The sequence below is a fragment of the Spermophilus citellus genome (genome assembly GCF_964194105.1).
Source record: "Spermophilus citellus genome assembly, chromosome: 2".
Lineage (NCBI taxonomy): Eukaryota > Metazoa > Chordata > Mammalia > Rodentia > Sciuridae > Spermophilus > Spermophilus citellus.
Genome location: NC_138183.1, coordinates 162888854 through 162908710, shown reverse-complemented (window position 1 = coordinate 162908710; position 19857 = coordinate 162888854).

Genomic DNA, 19857 nt, shown 5'->3' with positions numbered 1-19857 from the left:
AGGTCCTGTTGTGGTTGCCTTTATCCTATGTACAAACTCCTTGGTTTAAAAATACCATAAATCAGCCTGCTTAGCTCAGAAAGGAAGGAGACAGAATCCTCAGGGCAGGAGAGGTCTCACAGCCACTTCCTTCAGGCCCTAGAGTTCAATACCAAAAGGAATAAAAGAAAAAAAGCAATAAATAAATGAATGAATAAATAGTTCTGTGTGGTTATGCCACCAAATCAATGCAGTAAAGTGTATTTTCATCTTACTGTTGATTTTTAGGAACTTTAATAATTTCAATCTTGTTTTATATTTGTACAGAATATTTATATGATTTCAAACTCAAATCTACAAAACAAGCTTTTTTTTTTTTAAAGATAGAGTGAGAGGTGAGAGAGAGAGAGAGAGAGAGAGAGAGAGAGAGAGAGAGAATTTTTAATATTTATTTTTTAGTTCTCGGCGGACACAACATCTTTGTTGGTATGTGGTGCTGAGGATCGAACTCGGGCCGCACGCATGCCAGGCGAGCGCGCTACCACTTGAGCCACATCCCCAGCCCCTACAAAACAAGCTTTACTCAAAGAAGTCATCCTTCTATCCCTACCCCTTCACTTTATTCCACTACAATTAACCAGTTCTTTGAATATAACATACTGCCACATATTTCCCCTATCCTAGATATACATAGAAGCATGCTATACTTTCTTTTGTTCATCTTGCTTATTATAATTTAACAATATGTTCTGGAATATATATATATATATATATATTTAGCCAGGCGCGGTGGCACATGCCTGTAATCCCAGAAGCTTGGGAGGCTGAGACGTGGGATCAAGAGTTCAAAGCCAGCCTCAGCAAAAGCAAGGTGCTAAGCAACTCAGTGAGACCCTGTCTCTAAATAAAATACAAAATGAGGCTGGGGATGTGGCTCAGTGGTGAAGTGCCCCTGAGTTCAAACTCTGGTAGTGCCCCCACCCCTCAAAAATATATTTGTATATATTCTTCATGGCTGGATCATACTCTATCATAAATGTATCAAAGTTTAATCAACCATTGTGTAATATCCTAGTGATGGTTATCTGGGTTACTTCCAGTTGGGGAATAGTGCTTCAAGAAAGTAGCCTCATCAATATCATATTGCCTTTATATTCCTGGTATGGATTCTTATAACTAGAATTGTGAATAACAGAAAAGGATTTTTAATTTTTTTATATAATCAAATGAATCCATCTTTTATTGTTTCCAGATTTTGTAATGGTTAGAAAAGTGCTGTCCATTCCCAGGTTATAAATAAATTGATCCTCTTCTCACTTTAGTATAGTTTTTAAAACTTAAATCTGATCCATTATATATCTTTTTCCTAGTGAACAGTGTAATGAATCTATCCATTTTCCTTTTACATATAATTATCTAGTTGGACCCAAAACGTTTACTACAAAGTTAATTATTTATTTAATCATTTGAGAATATCAATTCACCTTTATTGAATACAGTTTTCCATACTCAGTTTAGCTGGTCACTGTATGTTCCTTTCTGTTTCATTGGTCCATCTAATCTTGTTCCAATACCAAGGTGTTTCTACTACCTGGTAGGTTAGCCACCCTCCTCATTAATACTCTTCCAATGAGTTTCTTGGAGAGTCTCTTTTTTCCCTGAAAAATATATTTTATAATCAATGTGTCTATCTCCAGAAAGAGTATTAGTGGTCTTATTTTGATTGAGATTACTTTAAATTTATAAATTAACTGGGAGAATTGGCATGTTGACTATACTGAAAATTCCTCTCTAAGAGCAAGATAGTTTTTTCATGTGCTCAACTCTTTGTTGGTGTTTTCAGGAGTATTATTTGTTTTTCTCATACAGGTTTTGAATGTTTTTTTTATATTTTATGGGGATATTTGGGGGGAGATCTTCTCCATTTCATCTCCAGTTGGAGAGTATGAGTAGATGTGTGTACATATGCCCACCTGTGAGCATGAGAGATATATAGAAGACTTTGACTTACTTTGGAGTTATGTCCTGATAAACATCATAAGCTGATATACAAGTCAAAATACATTTACTAGTCTAATCGACAAAGATTATTTCTTAGCAACACAATACACTATACAGCATCGTTGCTTACCATCATGATTGCATGGCTGACTGGGAGCTGTGGCTTGCTTTCTCTGCCCAGCATCACAGGGCTTACATATCACAAGCCCAGAAAAAGAGTAAAATAAGTACAGGTACTACCAATTGTACATAACTTTTGCACCATCATAAAGTTGAAAAGTCACAGGTGGAATCATGGTAAGTCAGTTACGTGTGTGTATATCCGTGTCCCTGATTTTATAGTACTTTTTCCATTGTGGTTTTTTTTTCTATTTTTTTTTTTTGGCTAATCTCTGCAAATATAGTTTTAGCAATTCTTTTTCAATTCTTTAAGCTTTTCATTACTTTCTTTTCTCTACATTAATGAATGCCTCTAACAAAATATTTAAAGTACATTATAGTAATTTCAGGAATGGTGGCAAAAGAATCTCCACAGAATTTTCCTCCAGCAAATCCAGTGTAACTGGTAAAAATTATTCTTTAAAATGTTTAAAGTCACTGGAAATTGTCTCAAGAATGAAGAAAATTAAGAAATGTTTATTTAACACAGACTACAAAATCTGACTAACAGTGAATCTGTATCAATGAGTCATGAACTACTACTTTCTTCCATCCCCCCATCACACCCCCACCAGCTCTGAATGACAGATGCTCCACTTTGGACAAGTACATACTAGAACACAGGGATCCCTCTCACCCAGATCCAAATCAAGGACTTCAGTGTCACCCTGGAAGGGAAAGACTGCCAGTGATTCTCATTCCTCACTACTCCAAGCTTCAGAGTCTACATTAAGATTAGTGTAGCTGGGGCTGGGGATGTGGCTCAGCGGTAGAGCCTTCGTCTAGCACATGCGAAGCATTGGGTTCAATCCTCAGCACCATGTAAAAATAAATAAAATAAAGGCATTGTGTCCAACTACAACTATATATATATATATTAGTGCAGCTAAGAGAACAAAAGCTTCTTTCCTCTACCCAGATGTCACTCTTGGAGAAAGAGGTGAGAGTGGAATGGAAGGTGAAGACTATTAGGTCCCCAATCAGCCTTGCCCCAATTCATTCACAGGATAGAAGATGCATGCCAGCTGAGGCAAGCTGAGAAGACCAGAAGCTACGACCACATGCACAGGGGTGTCACTTCTGGAGAAGTGGAATGTCCCACCACAGGTTTCAAGAAAGTGCAGACACTTTCCCCTGGGAAAGGCAGGAAAAGAGAGAAAGAGAGAGGAGAGGGGGAGAGGGAGACATAAGGGGAAGAGGGAAGAGAAGGAGGGGAAGGAGGAAAGGAGGAAGAGCTTTTCTCAAGAAAACTGATTTTTTAGAGCAGAGTATAGATAAAATTCAAGCACAAAGTTACTATAAAAAAATGGAGATCTTGGTGGCAAGTAATTAATAGGAAGCAGGTTGCTCCATGAGAGCAGCACCTGAACCTGACAATAACTAGAAATTTACAAGAGAATCGGGGAACTATACAAGAAGAATAATCCTCTTGAAGTTGGAACAAAGCTAATAGACAACTTTAGACATAATCTTTGCAAAGGGACTCAAGTTTAATTGATAAGACTGTGGAGCAATTTATGTCCCAGGGCATTGTCAAAAAAATAATAGAGCTATCAGCCTAACAATTAGAGGACTCTAAGAGCTGGGTATGATATCAATAGAGGGAGACTGCTTAGTAGAGAGATCAGAGAAAGAGACAACCACAGAGACCACCACAAGAACTTTGCCCTTAGAGGAAGGACATCAGAGATTGTACAAAGGGAGGGAAATATACTTCACTAAAATAGCCCAGCCACATCACTAAACAGGCAAACAAAAAATTCCCAGAGAGGCGAGAGCAATCTCCAGAGTTGCCACACTGTAACATCTAAAATGTCCTTTTTTATTCAGCAGAAAATTATAAGATATCTCCATGCAGAGATACAGGAAGGCATCACCTGCAAAACAGAAAAAAAAAAAAAAAACAGGTAACAGGAATTATCTTTGAAAGAACCCAGATGTCAGACTTGGTAAAGATGGAAAAGGAGCTATTATAAATATCTCCAAGGAACTAAAGAAAACAATTCTTCTTTTAAAATAAGTAAAAGATTACATAATGATAATGTGTCAGCAAATAGATAAAATCAACAAAAAATAGAAATCTTAATAAAGAACCGAATGGCTAATATAACAAACTCTATAAGTAGATTTATTTGGTCTCCTTTTTTCTTTCAACTTTGTTAAAAGACAAAGTATATGAACTAATATATAAAAATATCCCATTATGTTTGTAACACATATAGACATAGTATATATAAAAACATTAGCACAAAAAGAAAAAACTAGAATAGAGCTATGTAGAAAACTATCATTGAGACTAAGTATAATTGTGAAGTAGATTCTTACAAGTGAACATGTATTTGGTGAGCTCTAGAGCACCCACTAAGAGAATAAATGTTTATTAAAATACAGGAGTAAATTATTAAGGGAATTATAATATTGCATAACAAACTATTCACTTAGTGCAAAAGAAAACTATCAAGGAAAAAACAGAAGAAAATGCATGAGAAATATAGAAAATAAATGACAGTGACAGATGTAAAGCAGACTATCACAATAATAATATTAAAATACACAGAAATTAAATAATCTAATTAAAAAATAGAAACTCTTAGACTGCATTAAAACATAATCCAACTATATTTGCCTATATAAGACACACTTTATACTCAGATACAAATAGGTTAAAAGTAGAGGAATTAAAAAAATGATATATCATGAAAAAGCAACCATATGAAATCTGAAGCACGTATACTAACATTAGAAAAAACTTTACAAGAAAAATATAGACATAGTATGTATATATGACATATAGATATACATGTATATATGCTAGAGATAAAGAGAAAGGTCTTATGATAAAAGAAACAATCCTATCAGAAGGATATAATATTTATAAATATACATGGTGAACAACAGACCTCAAAATATATGAAGAAAAAAAACTGACAGAATTGAAAGAAGAAACAGGCAATTCAACAGTAATTGTTGAAGACCCCAGTACCCATGTCAATAGTGACTCTAATGACTTACCTTCAATAAAGAATCAGTAGGCATAATACCAAAAATAGCAGACTTGCATAATACTATTAATCAACTAGATCTAAAAAACATTTGTAGAACACTACACAAGAGTAGAAAAACACGCCTTTTACTCAATGTTCATGAAACATTCTCTAGGACAGACCATATGCTAGGCCACCAAACAAGCCTCAATGACTACAAAGGTCATGAAATCATACAAATATTGCTCTCCAACCATAATGTAATGAAATTAAAAGTCGAACTAGAAATAAATTCGGTAAATTCAAACATATGGAAATTAAACACCACACTCCTAATTCACTAAAGAGTCAAATCATAAAGAAAACACTCTGAAATGCATCAAATGAAGAACAACATGAAATAGAGATAAAGCAGTGCTTACAAGGAAATTTATGGCTGTAACATTACTGTCATTTCTATCATCTACAAACTATTTCTGAATTATTTGCCTAACAAGATTCTTGAAGAAAATGTGAAGATAAAGAATGAATGAAAATAAGTTGACTTTAGAAAAGCTTTCACTTATATTTAACTTATTGACTCTGTTTTAACATCCAGAGGGGAACCAAATGGAACTTCTTTTCACATAGAAAAGTGCTCTGAGAATTATTTGTTTAACCAAATCAACAGGATGTCATCTAGGTAATGACTACAATTGGCCTTCCTCTTTCATGAAATTTGCACCTGCCTGTTCTGTAGTCATGAGTTCCACCTTCATAGAAATCATGTGTGTAAGTTATATATTTTGGCATCCACAAGACATTCTGAAATTGATCCCCAACATACCACGGAATGCCTTTTATTTCATAGCTCTCATTTTGCATTTTATCTTTAAGATATTTTATTTTTAAGAAAATGGCCTGACTTGTGAAACTACAATAAACACCAACAAAAAGACAGATACACTGAAACACTTGCCTGAAAAATGAATTGAAAATTAGCAAAGAAGCACCATTCAAAAGGTTTTTCACAAAATGAAACTTAAGTTTCAAGTGTGTGAACAACGGATATGGGTACAATTCCTCTTGAACTGTCTCTAGAAACTGAAACATGTTCTAGAAAAATACCACACAATCTAGAGCAGCCGGCCTATAATAAATGATCTTTAATTAACACTGAGTTGTTGCTATTCTGATTTTTCCTTTCCCCTTTATCTGTCCTTTATATATCTATCTTTAAAGTTTCCTTTCAAAGTCACTCATAATCCCACTTGAAAAAAAGTTCTCCCTTTATAATTCATACAGAGCTTTAAATAATTCTTCTCAAAAAATTGTATTTTTATGTTTTATATATAAAACACTACCACTATATTAGCATGTTAAAATGGTTTTCAAAGTTGTCATTTTAATGACAGCATTTATATTATTTATATTATTAACATTATAATATTTACATTTCTTTAATGAGCAGTAAATAGTTGTCACAATAGGCAACCCAATGGCCAAATACAAATTATTAAGGCTTCATTAAAAATGAAAACTGGTATTATACATTATCTCTACACATCTTACAAGTAAAGGTAACAATCCATGTTCAAAGCAAATATAAGTAAATTTTTTTTTTAGGGAGGATAGTTTATTCTTTTTTTTTCCATACAATGTATTTTATTTTTTTTTAATTTTTTTATTGATTATTTAAAGCATTACATAGCTCATGACATATCATCTTTCATACATTTGACTCAAATTGTGTTTTGAACTCCCATTTTCACCCCAAATACAGATTGCAGAATCACATCTGTTACATATTCACATTTTTACATAATGCCATATTAGTGACTGTTGTATTCTGCTACCTTTCCTATCCCCTACTATCCCCCCTCCCCTCCACTCCCCTCCCATCTTCCCTCTCTACCTCCCCTGCTGTTGTTCAATTCTCTCCCTTTTTTTCCCTGCCCCTTGCCCCTCGTAACCTCTTATAATTTTATGTATCATTGAAGGTCTCCTACCATTTCCATATGCTTTCCCTTCTCTCTCCGTTTCTCTCCCCCCATTCATCTTTGTTTACTGTAGTCTTTTCCTCATGCTCTTCCTTCCTGTTCTGTTCTTAGTTGTTTGCTAGGAGCCACAAACAAAATATAAATGGCACCTTTGGTTGTAAAGTGACGCCAACTAGCCACTGAGGTATTATTATGCTAAGATTTACATTCATATGCAAATTGGGCTCCTGCTGTTCACCTTGGCTTGCTACAGGACTCAAGTTACCGGACTGCTGGAGAGTTCCCATTGGTTGGGGAAAGATAGTAGGAGGAAATTCCGGGGAAGGTCCGGGACCCTGGCTCCGGGAGGCGCGTGGTTCCGGCAGACGCCCGCGTGGGAGGACCGGGTTTGGCTTGCCTGCGGCGGCTTTTTCAAAATAAAGTTTTGTTCCTGCTTGACTGGCTCGTGATTCTGTGCCCAGCCAAGACTGCGGCATTTGGTGGCCCGTACGGGGAACGCCTGAAACTTAGAGGTGAGTAAAACTGCTCGCCCCTGAGGGAAGGCGACAGAATGGGTGAACATTTAGAAAAACAATGTGTTCTTGTTTTGATTTATTTTGTTTTTATTTCAAGCTCCCTAGCCCTAGAATTTTCTCAGGCGAACTGGGAAAAATGGTTGGCTCAAGGTTTGAAGTTATTCGGCCCTGAGAAAGAGAAAATTGATACAACCATTGTCTGTTCCGTTTTTGTTTCATTCTGTTTTGGCTTTGTTTTATCCTATCTTATTGGGTTACGTTACCTTTATAGTAGATTAGAATCCAGTAAAAAACAAACCGAAAAACTGCTAAGTAAATTGTTAGAGGTCCAGACTATGGTAGAAAAAACGCTAGGTCAAGCAAAAGAGAAGGTCTCTCAAGCTAGTCAGACAGAGGAAAATTTAAAGAAAGCAAGCTTAGAGGAAAAGCAGCCATCAGGTGGAGAATTACAACAGGAGGTTGCTACTAACTCCGTTCTATCACCAGAGGGCATAACTCAACCAACAGCTCCATCTACCGATGAGCGGCCCTCAACTCCCGTAGTTGATGGACGGAATTCTGAGGCAGGACCCCAAAGATTAGCATGCCCTGTACTTGAGCAGGCAGGAGGGCAACGAATTCACCGTGCTTTAGATTTCAAAACAATAAAGCAATTAAAGGAGGCTGTAACGACCTATGGGCCGCAAGCTCCCTTCACAATAAGCATGGTCGAATCTGTTACCAACTTGGACATGACACCAGCAGATTGGGCTAACATGTGTCGATCTGTGCTAAACGGAGGACAATATTTATTATGGAAAGTTGCCAATGAGGAATTTTGCATGGAGACAGCTAGGCGAAATGCAGAAGCTGGTTATCCTCAAAGAAATATAGAAATGCTTTTGGGGAAGGGACCTTATGAGGGTCAAAGACAGCAAATTGAATATGACCCTGGCGTATACGCACAGATTGCTGTAGATGCAGTTAGGGCATGGAAAACTTTACAGGGGCATGGAGACTTACAAGGTCAATTATCTAAGGTAATACAAGGAACTAATGAACCTTACGCTGAATTTGTAGATAGACTTATTCAGTCAGCCTCTAGGATATTTGGTAATACAGAACAGGTAATGCCATTTATAAAACAACTGGCTTATGACCAAGCAAATCGTTGCTGCAGAGAGGTCATTAGACCATGGAGACATGAAGATTTAAACACATATATTAAATTATGTAGAGACATTAATGAACAAGGGCAAGTCTTAGCAGCAGTACAACAGGCTTTAAATGCCAGGCCAAAAACATGCTATAATTGTAATCAAACAGGACATTTTAAAAGGAGTTGCCCCATAAGAGGAGGGTTTAACAAAGCGGGGTATCAAAGGAATAGAATACCGGGTATTTGCCCACGATGCCATAGAGGGAAACATTGGGCTAATGAATGCCATTCTCAAACCACCATAGAGGGTATTCCGTTATCAAAAAACGGACAAAGACCAAGTGTTTACCCACGATATCATGGAGAAAGGTATCAAGCTCCGTTGCCAAAAAACGGACTAGAGGGCCCAATGCCCCGGGGCCCAAAACCACAAATATATGGGGCAATGGAGGAACCCAACAGCACCATCAAGGTAGTGCCCAGGACGCATTATCCATTAAATCCCTCATCAGACAAACTAGAGGGAGCGCAGGGCTGGACATCTGCTCCTCTGCCAGAGCAGTACTAACTCCAGAGATGGGAGTTCAAATCATTCCCACAGGAGTAAAAGGACCTCTTCCCCAGGGAACAGTAGGCTTATTATTGGGACGCAGTTCTTCTACACTAAAAGGACTTACGATAAGTCCTGGGGTAATTGATCCCGATTATGAGGGTGAAATAAAAATTATAGCTAGTTCTCCAAGAGGTATATCAGTAATTTCACCAGGAGATAGAATAGCACAGTTATTAATAATACCCAGCCTGCATGATAAATTTTCCAGTCGTAATGTAGAAAGAGGTTCCAAGGGATTAGGCTCCACAGGTGTAGATTGGGCTATGCTGTCTTTGAATTTAGATTCTCGCCCAATGCTAAAATTAAATATACAAGGACATAACTTTAATGGGCTGCTGGACACAGGAGCTGACCTTAGTGTCATCTCTCGTCAAGAATGGCCAAAACATTGGCCATTACAACAAGCCACTCAAACGCTTCGAGGCCTAGGAGTGGCGACTAATCCCCATAGAAGTGCTATGGTATTAGATTGGAGGGATCCTGAAGGATGTGAAGGAACTATACAGCCCTATGTATTGGATCATCTTCCCGTAAATTTATGGGGACGAGATGTCCTAGATCAATTAGGATTGACATTAACAAATAACATCAATCCTAATGCGCCCACTACTAGGGCTAAACAAGGCTTTAGGAAAGAAAAAAGATTAAGAGAACAAGAACAAGGTATAACAGCACCTATTCAAATAGATCAAGAAATAAATAGACACGAATTGGGTTTTCAGAAAGGGCCACTGAGACAATCAAAATTACTTGGAAATCAGAAAGACCAGTGTGGGTTCCTCAGTGGCCCCTGACTAAAGAAAAGATACAAGTAGCCCATGACTTGGTCAGACAACAATTAGCGGAAGGACATATACAACCTTCCGTATCTCCCCATAATACTCCCATTTTTGTCATTAAAAAGAAATCTGGTAAATGGAGATTATTACAAGATTTAAGAGCCATTAATAATGAGATGGTTATTATGGGACCTGCTCAATCAGGGATTCCTCAATTGTCTGCTTTACCAAAAACCTGGCATGTTTTAGCTATAGATATTAAAGATTGTTTCTTTTCAATTCCAATTCATCCCGAGGATAGTCCACATTTTGCATTTACTATCCCTGCACTGAATCATGAAGGTCCTGATCAGAGATATGAATGGAAAGTACTCTCTCAAGGGATGGCTAACAGCCCAACTATGTGTCAAATTTATGTTAATAAAGCAATCCAGCCACTTAGAAACCAAAATCCTGAACTACAAATATTTCACTATATGGATGATGTGTTATTGGCACATAAAGATAAAAACACATTACTAGAATGTTATGCCACACTTACAAACTTATTGAAAAATTATAATCTAGAGATAGCAATAGATAAAGTACAATTAAATCTTCCAATTAATTATTTAGGAGTTCTATTATCCTCAACCATGGTCCGTCCACCAAAAATTCAAATACGAGTAGATCAACTCAAATCACTTAATGACTTTCAAAAGTTATTGGGAGACATAAATTGGATAAGGCCTTATCTAGGCATACCAACAGGAGAGTTAGGACCTTTATTTGATATTCTAAAAGGTCCATCAGATCCAAATTCACCCCGCATGTTAACGCCTGAAGCAAGAAAAACATTAAAAATCATTGAAACGTATATGGAAAATATGCATTTGGATAGAATTGATATAAGTTTGCCTTTATTATTTATTGTACTACCAACAAAAAATATTCCTACAGGAGTATTTTGGCAGGAAGGTCCATTATTGTGGATACATTTATCTTATTCTCCTAACACTATTCTTACTAGATATCCTGAGGCTGTAGGACAATTAATACTCAAAGGAATAAAAGCAGCTAAGGGAGTATTTGGGATTTCTCCCAATAAAATTATCACTCCATATACTATGGATCAAATTGATGAGTTAGCTAATGAGTTAAATACTTGGGCAATAATCATGTGTAAAACTAGTGTTTCATTTGATAATCACTTACCATCTAATCCTTTGTTGTCTTTTTGGTCTAAGCATCCTGTAGTTTTTCCAAAAATGACAAGAAAAACCCCTATCATAAATGCTCCAAATATATTCACTGATGGGTCAAACAATGGTACAGCAGCAGTAGTTACTCCTGATCAAACTTTTACATTTTTAGTTCCCAAACAATCAGCTCAAAAGGTAGAGCTTAATGCAGTATTACAAGCTTTTATGATGTTTAAAGATTCTGTATTTAATTTATTTTCTGATAGTCAGTATGTAGTTAATGCTATAATATCCCTTGAAGATGCTGGTAGGATTTCACCTTCTTCTACTGTTTTCTCTTTGTTTTCTGCTATACAAAGTCTAATCTGGGACCGAAAAGATCCATTCTTTATAGGTCATATCAGGGCACATACAGGATTGCCTGGAGCCCTTAGTATGGGCAATGAACTAGCAGATAAATCTACACATGACATACATATTTTCTCCACAATAGAAGAAGCTATAAATTTTCATAAAAGGTTCCATGTCAATGCTAATACTTTACAAAAACGTTTTAAAATAACTAAAGAACAAGCCAGACATATAATAAAACAATGTCAAAATTGTGTGACATTTTTACCACAAGTTAATCTTGGAGTCAATCCTAGAGGACTGATACCTAACCATATTTGGCAGATGGACGTCACACACTTGCCAGAATTTGGAAAATTAAAATATTTACATGTTACAGTTGATACCTCTTCCGGATTTTTGATGGGCTCCCTTCATGCCGGAGAAAAAACTAAAGATGTTATAGCTCATTGCTTACAAAATTTTGCCACTGTGGGTGTTCCAAAACAGTTAAAAACGGACAACGGTCCTGGTTATACTTCCACCTCTTTTAAACAATTTTGCTCATCATTTGGTATTACTCACATAACAGGAATTCCATACAATCCACAAGGACAAGGCATAGTTGAAAGAGCTCATCAAACTATTAAAATGTACTTATTAAAACAAAAGGAGGGAATTGGAAAGGGGTATATATCCCCCAAAGATAAACTTAAAATAACCCTTTTTACTCTAAACTTTTTAAATTTAGATTCATCGGGACTTAGTGCTGCGGAAAGACACTTGTACCCCAAAAATGTACATAAGCCTAAGGTACTTTGGAAAGATATTCTAACAGGACAATGGAAAGGCCCCGATCCAGTCATAGTATGGAATCGGGGTGCTGTCTGTGTTTTCCCACAGGATGAACAACAACCGATTTGGATTCCAGAGAGATTAACTAAAACAATTTCTACAGAAAAAGAAGATGATTTGACTCAAATTCATAACAGCTGACATCCAGAGCTCCAGCTTGGCTATTCTTACATCTGCGGCAGTGATTAACCAAGGTGTTTTTTTTTTTTTCAATATCTATTTTATTATTGCATTTTTCCCACACCATAAAGTTCTATTTTATTTTATTTTATTTATTTATTTATTTTTTGAGCTCATACAAACCTAGGTTAATGTTTTTCTGATCAGTTTTATTTTTTGACTGTGTTTTATTTTTTGACTGTGGAGTTTTTAAACATTGCAATGGAGATTTCACCTAGGTATAGTTACAAGGCCTTTATTTACTATTGTCTTATGTGTTGTATGTTGTGTGCACATTTCTGTTTTGTGTTGTATGTCTGTATGTATGTATGTCCATATTTCTTATATGAGGAGCGCTCATGAAAAAATGGATCCAAATTTTTTCTTTATTCACGTGATTTATATGGTTTAATTTAAATTAGGTGAACAGCTGTTAATGATTGTTTTTAAAGATGGTTAACAGATCTGTTTGTTTGCTAATTTAAATTTGGTAAACAGCTGTTAAGGATTGTTTTTAAAGGAGTTTAACAGATCTGTTTGTTTACTTTCACCTTTCCTTTTTATTATATTTAATAATTCTGTTCAGGATAATGTCTCTTTAGCATCATTGCCAGAATTCCCATCTCCATCCCAGTGCCGGTGAAGACTAAGATAAAACCAAACTACAGCTTCTATGATAGCAATCACAGTAAACTGTATAAACTGATGCATCAATGAATATAACTCAACAAGTAATGCTATCAAGGACTTGATTTACTTTGGGAGGAAATGGACACATTGATAGACTCCTCCAATTTGAACTGCTTCCAGAACTTGCCTGGACTATATATCAGTTGCATACATTGTGAAATATCATCTGGTGCACCGAATTGTGGTACTGCTGGCATATCTTTGCTGATGGTGTCACCAGTGATGCAATTTCCTTGCCAGCTCACCCCATGTTTATTGTGGTAATACTGGCATATCTTTGCTGATGGTGTCACCAGTGACGCAATTTTTCCAAGGAGCCATCAATTGGCTTAATGTCGTGGCATTTCTGTATCCTCCTCCCTTCTACTAGTGATGGTCTAAAATTTGGGGGCCAACAAAGGTGAGGCAAAGAACCTCACCCCCCCACTGGCACCAAGGCAAAATTTGGGGGCCAACAGAGGTGAGGCAAGAACCTCACCCCCCCCACTGGTGCATAGGCCTATCCACAAGCATGGCTGAATGCTGGACCGGTAGTCAGTGACGGGTTGATCTGATTACAATGGATTCAACCTAAGACAGGAAGCTGACGCCTAAAGGTCAGTTCTCCCATGACGGGTAAGAACCATATGTTAAATTGGACAACCTACCAGGCACGGTCCATAGCCACATTGCTTGTTGCTTAATTAAACAGAAGGGGGCAGATGCTAGGAGCCACAAACAAAATATAAATGGCACCTTTGGTTGTAAAGTGACGCCAACTAGCCACTGAGGTATTATTATGCTAAGATTTACATTCATATGCAAATTGGGCTCCTGCTGTTCACCTTGGCTTGCTACAGGACTCAAGTTACCGGACTGCTGGAGAGTTCCCATTGGTTGGGGAAAGATAGTAGGAGGAAATTCCGGGGAAGGTCCGGAACCCTGGCTCCGGGAGGCGCGCGGTTCCGGCAGACGCCCGCGTGGGAGGACCGGGTTTGGCTTGCCTGCGGCGGCTTTTTCAAAATAAAGTTTTGTTCCTGCTTGACTGGCTCGTGATTCTGTGCCCAGCCAAGACTGCGGCAGTTGTTCTCTTTATATCAAAGCAGACATTTGGCATTTGTTTTTTAGGGCTTGGCTAGCTTCGCTTAGCATAATCTACTCTAATGCCATCCATTTCCCTGCAAATTCTATGATTTTGTCATTTCTTAGTGCTGCATAATACTCCATTGTGTATAGATGCCACATTTTTTTTATCCATTCATCTATTGAGGGGCATCTAGGTTGGTTCCACAGTCTAGCTATTGTGAATTGTGCCGCTATAATCATTGATGCAGCCGTATCCCTATAGAGCGCTCTTTTAAGGTCCTCAGGGAATAGTCCGAGAAGTGTGATAGCTGGGTCAAATGGTGGATCCATTCCCAGCTTTCCCAGGAATCTCCATACTGCTTTCCAAATTGGCCTCACCATTTTGCAGCCCCACCAGCAAGTGTACAAGTGTACCCTTTTCCCCACATCCCCGCCAACACTTATTGTTGTTTGACTTCATAATGGCTGCCAATCTTACTGGAGTGAGATGGTATCTTAGGGTGGTTTTGATTTGCATTTCTCTGATTGCTAGAGATGGTGAGCATTTTTTCATGTACTTGTTGATTGATTGTATGTCCTCCTCTGAGAAGTATCTGTTCAGGTCCTTGGCCCATTTGTTAATTGGGTTATTTGTTATCTTATTGTTTAATTTTTTGAGTTCTTTGTACATTCTGGATATTAGGGCTCTATCGGAGGTGTGGGGGGTAAAAATTTGTTCCCAGGATGTAGGCTCTCTATTTACCTCTTTTATTGTTTCTCTTGCTGAGAAAAAACTTTTTAGTTTAAGTAAGTCCCATTTGTTGATTCTTGTTGTTAACTCTTGGGCTATGGGTGTCCTATTAAGGAATTTGGAGCCCGACCCCACAATATGTAGATCGTAGCCAACTTTTTCTTCTATCAGATGCAGTGTCTCTGATTTGATATATAGCTCCCTGATCCATTTTGAGTTAATTTTTGTGGATGGCGAGAGAAAGAGATTCAATTTCAGTTTGTTGCATATGGATTTCCAATTTTCCCAGCACCATTTGTTGAAGATGCTCTCCTTCCTCCATTGCATGCTTTTAGCCCCTTTATCAAATATAAGATAGTTGTAACTTTGTGGATTAGTCTCTGTGTCTTCTATTCTGTACCATTGGTCCACCTGCCTGTTTTGGTACCAGTACCATGCTGTTTTTGTTACTATTGCTTTGTAGTACAGTTTGACCTCTGGTATCGCTATACCTCCAGATTCACACTTCCTGCTTAGAATTGCTTTTGCTATTCTGGGTCTTTTATTTTTCCATATGAATTTCATGATTGCTTTATCTATTTCTACAAGAAATGCCGTTGGGATTTTGATTGGCATCGCCTTAAACCTGTAGAGAACTTTGGGTAATATCAACATTTTGATGATGTTAGTTCTGCCTATCCATGAATAGGGTACATTTTTCCATCTTCTGAGATCTTCTTCTATCTCTCTCTTTAGGGTTCTGTAGTTTTCATTGTATAAATCTTTCACCTCTTTTGTTAGGTTGATTCCCAAGTATCTTATTTTCTTTGAGGATATTGTGAATGGAGTGGTTTTCCTTATTTCCATTTCAGAGGTTTTGTTGCTGATATACAGGAATGCCTTTGATTTATGCGTGTTGATTTTATAACCTGCCAATTTGCTGAATTCATTTATTAACTCTAGCAGCTTCTTTGTAGACTCTTTTGGGTCTGTTAAGTATATTATCATGTCATCCGCAAATAGCGATAGTTTAATTTCTTCTTTTCCTATTTTTATGCCTTTAATTTCTTTTGTCTGTCTAATTGCTCTGGCTAGTACTTCGAGAACTAAATTGAATAGAAGTGGTGATAGAGGGCATCCCTGTCTTGTTCCAGATTTTAGAGGAAATGCCTTCAGTTTTTCTCCGTTTAGGATGATGCTAGCCTGAGGTTTAGCATATATAGCTTTTACAATGTTGAGGTAAGTTCCTGTTATCCCTAGTTTTTCTAGTGTTTTGAACATAAAGGGATGCTGTACTTTGTCAAATGCTTTTTCTGCATCCATCGAGATGACCATGCGGTTCTTGTCTTTAAGTCTATTGATGTGGTGAATAGCATTTATTGATTTCCGTATATTGAAACATCCTTGCATCCCAGGAATGAATCCTACTTGATCATGGTGCACAAGTTTTCTGATATGTTTTTGTATTCGATTCGCCAGAATTTTATTGAGGATTTTTGCATCCAAGTTCATTAGAGATATTGGTCTGTAGTTTTCTTTCTTTGAAGTATCTTTGTCTGGTTTTGGGATGAGAGTGATGTTGGCCTCATAGAATGAATTTGGAAGAGCTCCTTCTTTTTCTATTTCTTGAAATAGCTTGAAAAGTATTGGTATTAATTCTTCTTTGAAGGTTTTGTAGAACTCCGCTGAATACCCATCCGGTCCAGGGCTTTTCTTGGTTGGTAGTCTTTTGATGGCTTCTTCTATTTCTTCTTTTGTTATTGGTCTGTTTAAATTGTGTGTGTCTTCCTGTCTCAATCTGGGCAAATCATATGCCTTAAGAAATTTATCGATATCTTCATTATCTTCTATTTTATTGTAATATAGGGTTTCAAAATACTTTCTAATTATCTTCTGTATTTCTGTAGTGTCTGTTGTGATGTTGCCTTTTTCATCCCGTATGTTAGTAATTTGAGTTCTCTCTCTTCTTCTTTTCGTTAGTATGGCTAAGGGCTTGTCTATCTTATTTATTTTTTCAAAGAACCAACTTTTAGTTTTATCAATTTTTTCAATGGTTTCTTTTGTTTCAATTTCATTGATTTCTGCTCTAATTTTAATTATTTCTTGTCTTCTACTACATTTGCTGTTGTTTTGCTCTTCCTTTTCTAGGTTTTTGAGGTGTTGTGTGAGTTCATTTATTTGTTGGTTTTTTCTTTTTTTGAGGTAAGAACTCCAAGAAATGAATTTCCCTCTTAAAACTGCTTTCATTGTGTCCCATAGATTCCGGTATGTTGTGTCTGTGTTATCATTTGACTCTAAGAATTTTTTCATCTCCTCCTTTATGTCTTCTATTACCCATTGATCATTCAATAACATATTGTTCATTTTCCATGTGATGTAGGATTTTTCCTTCCTTCTTTTATCATTGATTTCCAATTTCATTCCATTATGATCAGATATGGTGCATGGTATTATCTCCACACCTTTATATTTACTAAGAGTTGCCTTATGGCATAATATATGGTCTATCTTTGAGTAGGATCCATGTGCTGCTGAGAAGAACGTGTATCCACTTGATGATGGTTGATATGTTCTATATATGTCGGTTAAGTCTAGGTTATTGATTGTGCTGTTGAGTTCTATAGTTTCTTTATTCAGTTTTTGTCTAGAGGATCTGTCTAATGGTGAGAGCGGTGTGTTGAAGTCACCCATAATTATTGTGTTGTGGTCTATTTGACTCTTGAACTTGAGGAGAGTTTGTTTTATGAACGTTGCAGCTCCATTGTTTGGTGAATACAAATTGATGATTGTTATGTCTTGTTGGTGGGTGATTCCTTTTAACAGTATATAGTGACCTTCTTTATCCTTCTTGATTAACTTAGGTTTGAAGTTGATTTTATTCGATATGAGTATGGCCACTCCTGCTTGCTTCCGAGGGCCATGTGAGTGGTATGATTTTTCCCAACCTTTTACCTTCAGCCTGTGTATGTCTTTTCCAATCAGATATGTCTCCTGAAGGCAGCATATTGTTGGATTTGTTTTTTTGATCCAGGTTACTAGCCTATGTCTCTTGATTGGTGAGTTTAGGCCATTAACATTTAAGGTTACAATTGAGATATGATTTGTACTTCCAGTCATGCTTCTTTATTTATTTATTTTAGTTTGGCTAGTTTTGCTTTTTGGTTATTTTCCTCCCCCTTTACTGAGATACGTCCTGCTGTTAGTTTTGGGCACTATTTTTCAATTCCTCTTCTTGTAGTGTTTTGTTCAAAATGCTTTGCAGAGCTGGTTTTCTTGCTGCAAATTCTTTTAGCTTTTGTTTATCGTGAAAGATTTTAATTTCATTGTCAAATTTAAAGCTCAATTTTCCTGGATATAGTATTCTTGGTTGGAATCCATTATTTTTCAGCGTTTGAAATACATTGTTCCAGGATCTTCTCGCTTTCAAAGTTTGTGATGAGAAATCGGTCATTAACCTGATTGGTTTACCCCGAATGTAATCTGCCTCTTTTCTCTCGTAGCTTTTAATATTCTCTCCTTGTTCTGTACGTTGGCTATCTTCATAATTATATGTCTTGGAGTTGGTCTATTATGGTTTTGAATGTTTGGGGTCCTGTAGGCTTCCAGGATTTGGCAATCCATTCCATCTTTCATCTCTGGGAAGTTTTCTAGAATTATTTCATTTAATATGCTGTCCATTCCTTTGGTTTGAATCTCTGTGCCTTCTTCTATCCCTATGACTCTCAGATTTGGTTTTTTTATGACATCCCATATCTCTTGAATAGATTGCTCATGGGATTTAAGCATCTTTTCTGTGTTGACTATATTCTTTTCAAGTTGATAAACCTTGTCTTCATTATCTGATGTTCTGACTTCTACTTGATCAAGTCTATTTGTAATATTCTCGTTTGAGTTTTTAATTTGGTTTATAGTTTTCTGCAATTCTAGGATTATTGTTTGATTTTTTTTAAGATCTCTATCTCCTGGTAGAGCTCGTTCTTTGCCATTTGAATTTGTTTGTTTGATTCATTTTCAAAATATACTTTTATTTCTTGGACTTGCTGTCTCATGTCTTCTCTAATATTCCTTTCCATTCGAGTTAGGTATGCCTTGAGTTCTTTCCCTATCCCTGCTTCTGATGTTTCTGTGTCCTCCTGTAGAATTGGGTTGTCCTGCATTGTTTGTACTCCTTTTTTCCCTTGTTTTCTCATGTTGCCCACATTACTTTCCAGCTCTATTTGATTGCCGTGTTTCTGATCTCTTCTATAGATTTGTTTTGTTTCTGTATTACTCTGATGTCTCTCCTTTGTGTTGTTAAACTATGCCTGCTAACGTGGATTCCACTGGGAAGGAATTCCAACGTCCGAGCTCCAGTGACGACACTACTCTGCTATGACGGGCCCCAGTCTCCTTGCCGTGGTGCCCTAATGGGGGGGTGTGACTGGACTGTCTCTGTTTGGCTTCAGCTCCCGGTCACGGCAGGCGGGCAGTCTTCAGCCGCCCAGTATCACAGGCCGCGAGCAGGTGATCAGTCGCCAGCGGGTGGGCGTTCTCCTACCGCCCAGTTTCGCGGGCAGTGGGTGAACTGTCGCCGGCGGGCCTGCAGTTTACAGCTGACCAGTCGCGAGGGCCTTGCCTCTAGTCCCCTGGTTTCTCCTGCTAGTCTTGGTTTCTCCTTCTAGACCAGATTTCCCCTGAGTGATGGTTCTCGGCAGTTCAAACTGTACTCTGGGCCTGCCGTT